General features: G+C 38.1%; 2 pseudogenes; both read left to right on the top strand.

Moving 5' to 3' along the window:
* Window positions 1–879: 879 nt before the first annotated feature.
* Window positions 880–9924, top strand: LOC113337394 (annotated as a pseudogene).
* Window positions 9925–10558: 634 nt separating this feature from the next.
* Window positions 10559–11969, top strand: LOC113337393 (annotated as a pseudogene).
* Window positions 11970–13547: the final 1578 nt, after the last annotated feature.

Below are 13547 nucleotides of genomic sequence, written 5' to 3'. Positions count from 1 at the left end.
CATTGAGGATTTCTTTACTAGGTTAAGTTTCCTTAGTGTTAATGAGTTTCTAGGGTTAAATTTTGGATTATGATGATGGAAATGTAAGTTTCAGTAGACGAAAACGAAATCGAACGCCTAAGTCTTACTTTTCAGTTGAAGGTTATCAGTTAATTGAGACGATTTTTGACAATATCAAACCTCAAACTAAACCTTACATTTCCGTTATCATAATCGAAACTTGACCCTAGAAATTCCTTAACACCAAGAAATCAATCTAGAAAAGAAATCTCTCAATAAACACTAAAATCAGATTAAATTCTCGATGATAAGCTGATAGAGAAAGTAAAATCACATTCAGTTCGATCTAAGTCCAATTATCAAAAATGCACCAAAAAAATCCGAAAGTATCACTAAAATCATCTGAATTGTAGGTTTGAAGAAAGTGTTTCTTGAAAAAGAAAGCTAGTTACCATCATTTATTGTTAAGAAATGCTGAAATTAGTAGGATCAGCATCACTTGAAAGCTTTATTTCAGTGTTATGTAGTTTATTGTTAGATCCAAATCTCACTGCATGTATGTATTGTTAGCTAGATCCAATTTCTTTTACTGTGAAATTGGTTCTTGAACTATTTTGTTTGTAATATCTTTTGTTCACTTTTTAGGTATTGTTAGTTGTTGAGTTTCTTACAAATTATGTTATTATTGAATGCTACTATGAGAGCATGGATTAGATTGCTTAATCTAAATAAGAGAAACAATTGAAATGAATTTGTGTTAGTAAATGCCTGAATCTTGAAGTGGTCGTAATGTTTGTACACTAACTAAATTTCGTTGGGTTTAAGTTTGTTTTTTGGTTGGCATCGGAAATCTGATCAGCTGGGAGCATTATTACCATAATGGCATCAGGGCAGCACGATCCCGAAGCATCAACATCATCAGGTCTACGAGGTTTGACCAGTAGGCCGTCAACAAGTACTGCCACAACAAATTTGTCATTGGAAGTCTTTGACAACGAAGTTGTGCCATCTTCGCTTGGTAGCATTGTCCCTATACTCCGTGTTGCAAGTGAGGTCGAACCTGAACATCCTCGTGTTGCTTGTATTTGTAAGTGTCATCACTATACTGAACATACGAATTTTCCAGAGTTGGTCCATTGTGGTTTTTTGTCTCTTTTATTATGTAGATTATAGTTTATTTATTGAAGAACTGCGTGTTTTTGAACTCTAATTACAAGGTCGATTATACGCGTTTGAGAAAGCTCATAGATTAGAATCATTAGATCCAAAATCCATTGGTAGAGGTGTACCACAGTTCAAGACAGGTCTCTCCCAGCGATTAGAAAGAGTAAGAAATTTCTTCCTGCTCTCTTTTATGCTGTATATCCTGTTGGAGTATCTCAATTTCCCGTGCATCGGTCTAACATAATTCTATACACCATATAACATTCTACCATTGGGTGCAGCTGGTGCATTTCAGTGTATCATGCATCTTGATGAGGTACAAGGTTCATTGGGTTCCTTCACCTGTTGGTAGTTCATATTGTTCTGTACTTCATTTTGGTTGTTTTAAATTCTCTTTATCCCAGGTTAAGGCATCTGTGGATGCTCTTGGGGATACCCGTGGATTGAGATGGCCTTCTTCATTTGAGCAGCGTAGACAAGAAGTAGGAGAGTTGGACCTTTTGGACTGGCTAAGGGCTATGTTTGGATTTCAGGTAAAAAGATCTGCATGCATATGATCAAATTTTTATTAACATGGATGAGACTTTTGTATTAATCAGTGTGTTCGCAGTAAGAAAGCGTTAAGAACCAAAGAGAGCATCTACTATTAATTCTTGCGGATGTTCACATATGACTAGAGCCCAGGCCTGAACCCCTTAACAAGGTCTCTTCTTATAAGACTTTGTATTCTCTCCTAGCGTAGATTTAATTTTTCATGCATTTGTCACTACTCAAAGATGGCACTTTCTCCTAGTCCGATGATGCTACAGTAGTAACTTAAGTTCCATGCGCTATACAGTTTCCATAATATGCATAATGGTTTCCATCTTCTGTAATATCTGTGTTTATGTATGTCGTGGTCATACACTCTTTAGAGAGTTTATTGCTGAGGTTGACTTGTGAATTGTTGTTGTTTTGAACTTCTCTATGTGAATTGCAAAGTTAAGAAGGTAGAATGAAGTTCCGCACTATGTAAAAGCTGTTGTAACTTCTAGAGGTTATAGTTACCTGTTGTTCAATTTCAACTTATTTATGTATCAAACCACTTGGACTTCCGTTAGCAGAACTCTGAACATCATTCCGCATTAGTCTTCATCAACACCAAATCGATAATTCGTTTCTTTTTTCCTTGCCTTTTTTGTGCAGCTGGATGGGTGAGTAATAGATGCAGTAATGAACAAGTTGTTTAAAAACTACAAAACATGGTGCAAATTCTTGGGAATAAAGCACAGTTTGCGGTATGATTTAGTAAATTATGTTAATTGCCAACCTCTTCCGCATATAGAATTTGACTTTCGATTCTTGCAGGCTCCCTGAAGGACGGCAAGAGATTCAGTAGAGGAAAATACTCTACATGGATCTTTATATTCTTATTCATGCCAGAATGCCTGTGCTATATCTTTCACAGTGTGAGTGCAGCATTGGTTCCCTTTCCCGTGGAAGTTATTTTTGCCTGGACTCACGTATTAAGTTGCAAGATTTGAATGCATCTCCAGATGGCAAATGAACTTGATGGTCTATTAGCCGGAATTATCAGCATCATAACTGGAGAAAATATCAAACCTTCGTATGGTGGGGAGGATGAAGCATTCCTCAGAAAAGTTATAACACAAATATATCGTGTAATTGATTAGGTAGCATTCTATGAAATATGTCAATTTTGACCATCTGGCTGCCATATGTATGATGAACTAGTGATGTTCAGTATCCAGGAATCCCAGAAAAGCAAAAACGGAAAAGCCCCTCATTCAGCCTGGTGTAACTACGATGATCTAAATGAGTATTTCTGGTCTGTATAGAATTTGATGAATCAAGAGTGAGACTAAACTTATGTTTCCTTTAACTAGTTTAACAATTGTGTCTGTAACATATTTTCAGGTCAGCTGATTGCTTCTCTTTGGACTGGCCCATGCGCGATGACAGTGATTTCTTCAAATCAACGCGAGATAAGGTATGTATAATCTTCCTTTATAGTTATATATAGGCACCATTGACTTGATCAAATTTTTATTTAGCCTTTTGGTACATTTGCACCGAAGGAATCTTCTGACCACTATAAAACTGATTGCTAGGGGAAACAAGCAACTCAACAAGAATCTGAAAGCACAGGCACATATTCAGAAGTTTCGATCGGATGTGGACCTTGTATTTGTTGGCACTTCAGGTATATTTGGTATTAGGGTGGTACTGCTTGTAAGCTGCACGATGTTGCCTGTCTCTTAGCATAAGAATCACTAAACTTAAATTGGTCGTAATTCTTAGTGAATCATGGTATGTACTTACTGGTGCTGGTAGATGTCCGGCAAGAATATACTATTAGCTTACCTGTCTTTTAACTTTTGGTTGCAGGCTATGATAATTGTTGCATGGCGTGGAAATTCACCATCAGATATATTTGAAAAGGATATCTTGTATCATGTTTCTACTATATTCATCACAGCGGCTTTCTTGCGCTTCCTTCAAAGTAAGAATGCACACAGGATTCAAACAATTGTTTATGTTTCTAGGTTGCAGAGATATGACTGTCTTTCTTTATTCCAATTCCTATTTCCGAGTCACTAAATAGTTATTTTTCACCCACAAGTATACAACAGTAAAATAGTAAAATACCGTCAAGCATGTTAGGGTAAGCTCCTCTCATATGGCTGTAGTTAGTTTAATGAAGGGCAAACTAGGGGAGGAACTCTGATAAAAGATTAGCTAATAGAAGGTGCAACAGTTAAACTCTTATTTAGTCCAGCGCGTTGCTATGTTTCATCAATGGAGAATCATGTAAATCAGTCAGCATCTTTGAAAGAGATCTTTACAGCACCCTTTACTCGGGATTGCTTAAAAGTTAAAAGAATAAATTTGCCCCGTTTGACAGAGAGGTGTTTTGAGTAGTTCAAAGTGAACTGTGTAATGGTCCTATCTTAGTTCATCTTTTAATTAATTATCATTTGATTTGATGATCCACTGAAAAGCTGAAATTTGGATACACAACACGACCTGCTGATAAATTATTGGAAATGCTATTGAATACCGAACAGAGTTGGAGGTGTTCCTTGGAATCCACAAATTTAAGCTGTAAAATGATATTGATGTACAAAATAAATCACTCTGGTCTACAGAGTATGTGATGGCTTTGCTAGAAGAAATCCAAAACCTTATCCTGTGATCTTGATGGAAAAATAACATATCAAATTTAGTTTTGGTTTGCTGTTCTTATACTAATGTTCATATTCCCTATGCTTCTGTTGTTTGCTCTTACCTTACGTTGTACTTTTATTCAAGAATCTACTTTTATTCAAGAATCGAGGTTTAAATTCACCTGTTCCATTTCTAAATCATTGAACAGTTGTAGAAAGTATGACACCAAATATCTCATCGCTTAATTGTACTATGATTCTCGTATTCCATTTCTAGACTCTTTTTATATTTCTGTGATCACTATTGGAGTTTGCTGGATTGCTATTTACTGATCTCTCTCTCCCTCCCTCTCCTTTCATGTGATGTCAGGTGTTTTGGACTTCATTCTGAACTTCCCAGGCTACCACAGATGGAGGTTTGCTGATGTGCTGAGAAATCTTCTAAAAATAGTGGTTAGTCTTGGGTGGGCAGTTGCCCTTCCTATTTGCTACATGCAATCCTTCTCTGTGGCTCCTGAAAGAATTAAAGACATGCTGACATGGTTTCCTCAAGTTTCGTCACTATTGGTCAAAGAGTTCTAGCAAGACCATTGAAGTAAGTTTCATTTGTAATCTTACTTATGGTGCACTGTTAGTCTCAACTGCCACATGCTTGAGTGGAGTTTACGAAGTACATTCTTTTTTTTTTTTTTTACTGAAGGAAATTTTTACTAGAATTATGGCCATCAACCTGAGTGGTGCACTTACTGGCATTGCTGCATATCTCTCATTGTGCCAAGTATATGTATGCCAATGATGGATTGGGATTTGGCCTTTATCATATTTGTACTTCCTATTTTAGTGGAATATCCCATGTGATTATAGGATGGTTGTTTGAACCTTTGTCCTGTCGACATAGAAGCAGGTTCCGCAGTAGGTATTTGCACAAATTACTAATACTTGTGTGTACTTGGAGTCTTGGACAGTTGAACTTGGTACTAGTGTAGACTTTATAGCATAGTAATGTAGGATAATATCATACCTGTAGCTTGAAACAGTGGCGATCTAGACTAGAAATACAAATTAATGCTGAAAAATTAAAGCACATAATCGAAGAGAAAGTGTAAACATAATGTCTTTCTGAATTTCCGTGCCTAAGACCGTTTTCCTGTTCCTACACGAACACATACACGCAATATTATTGGTAATATCTATTCCACAGTACTCTCTTCTGGTATTGGTATTTTACTCAGTCATACTTTGTAGAGTTTGTTCCCTTGGTCATGCTTAATCTGTAAATGAGTTCTTAATCTGTAAATGCTTAATCTGTAAATGAGTTCTTAGTATTCATCTGCTTTGTCAGGACATTTGTAGATCTTTTTCTCTTCTTTCTTTGTGTTCCCAGTTTTGAAGATTCTTACTCCGTGGTTGACAGGGTTAGGTTCCATTATGGGCATCCCGACGTTTTTGACAGAATTGTCCATATTACTCGAGGGGGCATCAGCAAGGCTTCTCGTGGTATCAATTTGAGTGAAGACATCTTTGCTGGTAATATATGTCTGTCCTTTTCATCAGCAAGGCCTCTCTGAAATACTTCTTCTGTTCCAGATGCACTTGAACTATTTTTTTGAAGGTGCCTGTACTCTATTTTAATTCTTTTCCATTTTCCTTGTCAGGATACAACTCAACTTTAAGACGTGGAAATGTTACCCACCATGAGTACATTCAGGTTGGGAAGGACGAGATGTTGGGTTTAATCAAATTTCACTCTTCGAAGCCAAAGCTGCATGTGGTCATGGAGAGCAGATTCTTAGCTGGGATATCTATCGGTTGGGGCACAGATTTGACGTGTTCCGTATGATGTCCTGTTATTACACAACAGTTGGGTTTTACGTCAGCTCAATGGTAAAAATACTTTCAACCTGATTACAAATAACACAATTTAGTAGTATTTTAAAGATAAAGTTAAACTAATTTGGAATCGAATGACCAAGTTAGTCTTTACAACTGGATCTTTCTGTTGCCTTGAGCATAAGGAAACTATATAACCACGCAACATAGGAGTGTGTTGCAAGGCAATTTAGCAAGAACTCCAATGCGATTTGATGTTTTATGCTTCTTTAAAGAAACTTTACCTTTTTATTGAAATTAGACAGATGGATCTGAGTGTTTTCGACTATAATTTTCTGGAGTAAATATGAAGGCAGAACAAATGAATTCCGTTTCTTAAGCCCAAAGTGGTTCTTTGATTTTGTCTAAGATTCACCAACTACTAAATTCTAGAAGTTGCCTAATAAACATAAGTTTGTCGTCATGAATGTAAAATGAGCTCATAACACATAGTTTTCTACTCAAGCTTGAATTTTTACTGTTACACCCTAGTGTAAAATATAGGAGCATAATGATTAAGTCGCAGTAACCAGATCTGACTGTAGCAAATTTGTATCTGTGGACTTCTTAGTAAATTTGTACCTTTTGTGGTAATTCATGGTTTAGATGTTTGGTAATCATGTTGCATTTAATCCTTCAAAATAGTAAGTAGAAGAAAAGGAAAAAGATGCACAGAAGAAATGATCAAAATATAAAGACCACTGTCTCTTATGCCAGTATGTTTCTCTATTGTGCAGATGGTGGTGATTGTAGTTTATGCTTTCTTGTATGGGAAGCTATTCTTGTCATGGAGTGGACTAGAGCAGTCGATAATGAAGTTTGCTCAAGTCAGGCATGATTATCCTATAGAGGCTGCCATGGCATCACAGTCCCTTGTTCAGATAGGCCAGCTTATGGCGTTGCCCATGGTAATGGAGATTGGACTTGAGAGAGGTTTTACAAATGCCATGAGTGACTTCATCATCATGCAGCTTCAGCTTGCAGCTGTGTTCTTCACATTTTCCCTTGGGACAAAGACTCATTATTTTGGACGTACCGTACTGCATGGTGGTGCGAAGTACAGGGCCACTGGAAGAGGTTTTGTCGTTCGGCATGAGAAATTTGCTGAGAATTATAGGATGTATTCAAGGAGTCATTTCGTGAAAGGGTTGGAGTTGGTATTACTTCTGGTTGCGCATGGGATATATGGTTCTGCCACTTCCGAGTCCCATGGCCACAGTTACATGTTCTACACAGCTTCGATCTGATTCTTGGTCGTATCTTGGTTGTTGGACCGTTTCTTTTTAACTCTGCGGGGTTTGAGTGGCAACAGATAGTTGAGGACTGGGATGATTGGTCCAAGTGGATAAATACTCCAGGAGGGATTGGTGTTCCACCTCTATTTCACTGGGTTCTCAGGCAGGTTCTGGGAGGTTGTTTTTTCCCTTCGTTTCTTTCTATTTTAGGATGGGATTGTGTATCATTTACATGTCTGCAACGGAAATAAAAGCATAATTGTGAGTACTATTTCCGACGACTCGTCTCTTGCCTATCGACTCTTATTTGCAATGCTGAGGACCATGGGATTCTGCCTTTAAAGTAGTAACCCGCCATGTTTATATTCCTTTTTCAGGTATTTGGTCTCTCTTGGCTGGTTATCGTGGCTGTGACGATCATCTTGAAGGTGAAGTCGTATTTTAAAAATCTTAACAACATTAATTTCCTCTATGAGTGCTGATTGTGTATATGTTTTTCTGCTTTCCTGGGCTACGCAAATCAGATAGTGTCTGTGGGTAGGAGAAAGTTCAGCGCAGATTTTCAGCTGATGTTCAGACTGCTAAAGGCGTTGATGTTCGTTGGATTTATAGTGATGGCTAGCATCCTCTTTATGTTTCTGAATCTCACAGTTGGTGACATCTTCGCGAGCCTTCTCGCTTTCATGCCAACAGGATGGGCCCTATTGCAGGTAATGCCTTCCCCTCCCTCTCCCACCATGCCTAGTTACAGAATACACAGCTTTTAACAAAGACATTGGCTTGAGCTCTTACCATATTGAAATCTTGATGCCAGCGAAGCATTATATCATCATAGAAATAAAATGAATCCGTGCTTCTTATAGAAATGGAAATATTAGCTTTGCACAGTTGCATATTCACTGAACAAATTCCACACCAATATTGATGGGCAAAGCAAGAAAGTCATACTTTAATTTAACAGATACACTTCGTTGGTGCTTGATTTTGGAGAGAGGCTATTCACTTCTTACTGGAAAACTAAAGAAAGTAAAAAGAAAAGGTTAAAATACTAAGATACAGAGAAGGGAAGAAAAGAAAAGAAACCTAGTTGCAGTTTTTACTGTTCAACTATATGACAATGCAGAAATTAATTTTGTGAGCTATATACATCTTGCTGATGTTAAATTAATTTTGTTATTTTCACCTAACATTGGACAGTTTGAAAAATGTTTCCGTGTTACATTAAAGTCGTGTATATTTACCCTATGGAATTAGTCTTTACCTGTTGAACTAATTAATTGTTTGCGTTCTTGGTGAGAGTGGCATCAGATATCACAAGCATGTAAGCCAGTGATGAAGGCACTAGGGTTATAGAGTTCCACAAGGTCTCTAGCCAGGGGATACGAATACGGGATGGGACTCCGTTATCTTTGCGGCTGCTCTTCAACAATGCTTTCAGTAAAGGCCTTCAGATTTCACGCATCCTGGCTGGTGGAAAGAAGCATGAGTGGTAAGTAAACGAATTTCGACTTCAAGTTATGAATATCTATACTGACGCCATTTATCATTTTATTAAGTCCTCCATAGTGTAAACATAGTTGCACTTCTTGAACAAATCTTTGTAGAGACTAATCCTGAACTTTTCAAATCCCAAATATACAATTTAAAACATATCACGTCTTATAGGTTCTTTAAATTTACCTGTTGCTTGAATGAATGCAGACAAGGTTTACTAGTCATCCCAAGGAGTTGCTTCTCACACTGATGTCCAGTGAGGAGGGAAGAAGCTGTCTAGCTGGGAATGTGAAACAGATGAGCTCTACAGGTCTGTCATGTAATGATTGTACAAGAAAATATTGGAGGTTGCACACAATTTTCATTTAACTCTGTTTTCAGGATGATTCTTGTTATTATGGGATATTAACAATGTGGATGATGACGTCAATTTTTTGGGATGATGACGCCAATTTTTAAATAATGGACATCAATTTTTTGGAACCTCTAGTTTGGGATAATCATACATATTGTTAATATCTACAAAACCTTGTTAAGAAATAGCTGCAAAGGAAGCCATGGATGCTGTGTGGGCTTTGGGCATTCAAATGCTTTTGCTGTACTAAAACACCAATTGCTGAACTGCAAAATCCGATATTGCAGCAAGAATAGCAAACAAAATCTGGAACAAGGTGAAGCAGTGGCTCTGCTTGCTGCAGTAGAGCTCTTCTTACTGAGAATCGACTTCCCTTCTGACTGAAACCAATAATGAAAACAAGAAGACTCCAAACAAGCAACAATGTGGAGTTCTACTCTTAAAGTTACGGGCCGGCCCTTACGATATGACTAATCTTTGTGATCCAGTGTTACACTTTTCGTACCGGTTTCCCTTAGGTCTGAATGTGCTTAGATTCTTAAATTTGATTTTGGACTGTTAATGAACAGGCATTTTGGAAGAATCAGTAAACCAGGTCAGTTGCATTGCACTCGTTCGTTGTGGTGTAGAAATTATGTAACTGATATATAACTTGCTGCATCTCAACCAAGGTTTAAAAAACAGCCATTTACAGCATTCTAAGAATTATGAATAAAAAATGCGCAACGGCCAAAGTGTCTCTAATGCTCCGGTACTGTGCGTTACAGTGGAGGGGTCATTGTCTCGTCTTTTTCTTAAGTCGCTGCAAGAGACCTGCAGTTGGAGAGTTGGATAGATGCACATTAATTAGAATTCTCATGTTGCTCCTTAACCTACTTGCCTAATCCAGCAACAACCGTCTTTCAATTTGGTACCCATATTAGGAATAGCTTTTCCCTTTAAATACACAACTACACCTTTGGAAAGGTTTCCAGATCCTAGCCATTGAACATCTATAAATACAGAACCACACCTTTCATATTACATACAACTACGTTCTTCTTTCTTTTAAGAGTACGTATATACTCTTTTCTTGTGTTGTCTTGTGTTGTTGTGAATATAAATTTTTATTTGTAGAGAAAACAAAAAGATCGATGCCAGGAGGAGTAATCGAGCCTGCTAATAAAGTTAGAGATACTTTTCTTAGATTCTTCAAAGAAAAAGATCATAAGATGAAGCGTGTTTGTGATACTCAAAAATATATTCGTGCAGCATTATGTGTTGCAGCTGCATTAATTGAAAAACATAGGATGAAAAGTTCAGGTAGACGGAATAAAGCTAAGTCTATATTAAAAGAATTTGAAGAAAACTGTGCGACGCCAATTGGGAAACTTAGACAAGTTGCTGATGCTATGACTGCTGAGATGCATGCTGGTCTTGCTGCTTCTGAAGGTGGTGGTAGTATGCTTAAGATGCTTAATAGCTATGTTCATAATCTCCCTACTGGTGATGAACATGGACTATTTTATGCTTTAGATCTCGGCGGCACAAACTTCCGTGTGTTGCGTGTGCAGTTGGGTGGAAGAGACGGGCGTGTAGTTAAACAAGAATTTACTGAAGTCTCAATTCCTCCTGAGTTGATGACATCTGCAACTTCGAGCGAACTGTTTGATTTTATCGCGAAAGAACTCGCAAGATTTATAGCTACAGAAGGAGAAGGTTTCTTCCTGCCTCCTGGTAGTCAGAGGGAATTGGGTTTTACTTTTTCATTCCCTGTAAAGCAGTTATCAATCGCGTCTGGAACTCTTATCAGGTGGACAAAGGGTTTTTCCATCGATGATGCGGTTGGTAAAGATGTGGTGGTAGAACTAAATACAGCCTTAGACAGACAGGGCATAGATATGCGTGTTGCGGTTCTGGTGAACGATACAATTGGCACATTAGCTGGAGGCAAATACTTGAACAATGATGTTGCGGCTGCAGTTATTTTAGGAACTGGTACAAACGCAGCATACGTAGAGCGTGCACACAAATCAGGAGAATTGGTAATCAACATGGAGTGGGGTAACTTCCGGTCATTGCACCTTCCTGTGACTGAATATGATCAGGCTTTGGACCAGGACAGTCTTAATTGGTGAGAAGATTTTCGAGAAGATTACTTCTGGGATGTATTTGGGAGATATTGTGCGCCGAGTCCTCTGCAAAATGGCTGAAGAGGCTGGATTCTTTGGTGATATTGTTCCACCAAAACTTAAGACTCCATTCACTTTGAGGACTCCTGAAAAGTCTGCCATGCATCATGACACATCCGCAGGTTTGAGAGTGGTTGAAAGCAAACTGAAGGACATCTTTGGGATATCTGATACTTCCCTTGAAACAAGAAGAGTTGTCGTAGATCTCTGCAACATTGTTGCCACACGAGGTGCCCGTCTTTCTGCCGCAGGGATTTTAGGTATTTTGAAAAAGATGGGAAAAGACACAGTGAAGGAGGGGGAGAAACGGAGGACTGTTATAGCTGTGGATGGAGGATTATTTGAGCATTACACCGAATTCAGGTCCTGCTTGCAGAGTACCCTCCGTGAGTTACTGGGAGATGAAGTTGCCCGCACCGTTGTTATTGAGCATGCAAATGATGGCTCTGGAATCGGAGCTGCTCTTCTTGCAGCTTCTCATTCTCAATATCCCCAAGTTGAAGAATCCTTGTAAGAATAGTGTATAACTGCAGAACCTGTTCCCACTGGAAAGCATCATTATCCAAAACCATTTATCGACCACTTTATTATTGTTATTCTGGTATAGTTTCTGTAAACGATACATAAAATGTCTAATTTTCTTTTCTGAAGCAACAACATTTATAATGATAAGAATTCATAACTATACAAATATCACAAAGAAGAAACTACAGTTCCACCTCTTTACTGAATTAGACACAGCAAGCACAGTTTCCAACATACAAAATCTGAATAACCTTTATATCATCAGGTGCTTAATAACGCAAGCTAACGGCTGCTGGCGTTGCTGTTACCATTTCTTATGCAGCAAGTAAAATAGAAGCAGGTTAAGGATTTAAGTGCAGACTAGGAAACTAGGAGATGTAAAGCTCAGTGGCGGAACCAGGATTGTAGACTGGGGGTGGCTTGGAAAATTTATTTTATGCACTTGTAAATTTTTTTTTTGTTGCGGGTGCAAATATAAAGGAGATTTCCTATTAAAAAAATATCGGAAGTCCCAATAGCAGAAAAACATATATCATGTTCATTTTTGACAATTTTTTCCAGCGGATATGGATGCAGCTCTTCGGAAACTAATAGAAAACATTAGCTGAATATCACTGCTGCAGATGAGCAATACTTGCCAAAATATGGTGATTGAACTTCTGGAACTTAGATCAGGTCTCGGATGTTTCCAATTATATCATACACCGCAGGATTCATAAATAAGTATGGATTAGATAGTGTTGAGAAGGAGACATACCTGCAAGTATAGTTTAAGCTCATAATGTAAGTTTAGGTGCTCTAAAAGTCTGCGACTCTGAATTTTAGTTTCTAATTTCTTAAGGCATTCCAACACGCCATAGCTTAACTGTACAGGTTAGCTTTCCTTAGGTGCTCAACTAGACAATAGACCGTACATATTGCCCTGTTCAGTTGGCTAAGTTGTTATCACATGTGTGCAATGTTAGAAAAAACGGCTTTGTTATACCAAATTTGCATGACTATGTTTTGATCTCTAGACCTATTGCCCACTACTTGTTTTTTTATTTGAATAGATAAAACAATAGTCCCACATAGACTAAAATCTAAAGAGTTTTAGACTTAAATACCATATAATTGGCTAAAAGGGCATGGCCCTTGGGTCATTAGACTTTTGTGTGAGGGGGGAAGGCCTAGACTAGGGAAAGGTTGCCTTTCCCGTACGCGCGGTGCTTCGCACGGAAGCACGCCGCCGTCGGGTCGGCTCGGGTGTGGGTGTGGGTTCATTAGATCCTCTCATTAGAAGAATCTTCTTCTTTGTCTGCACATGTTTGTCAAACATTACCAGTATTTCTGTCATACGCATGGTTTTGTTGCATGTATTTTTCCTCTCGTTTGTAACGTCTTAAACACTATTTAAGGGAGGAGTCTTGAGCTCTTTTGATACACAAAAGAGAAACATCTCTTCTTATGCTCTCCCTCTGCTTTCAGAAAATAATTTTTTATTTCTAGTTTCTCTGTTTTTAGCTTTTGCTAACACTGCCAAGTTCTAAGGGTACTCTCTTTGTATGCTACATTGAGGGGTACTATC

Source organism: Papaver somniferum, unplaced genomic scaffold (assembly GCF_003573695.1).
Source record: "Papaver somniferum cultivar HN1 unplaced genomic scaffold, ASM357369v1 unplaced-scaffold_16, whole genome shotgun sequence".
Classification (NCBI taxonomy): domain Eukaryota; kingdom Viridiplantae; phylum Streptophyta; class Magnoliopsida; order Ranunculales; family Papaveraceae; genus Papaver; species Papaver somniferum.
This window is presented reverse-complemented; position numbering and strand designations above follow the sequence as displayed.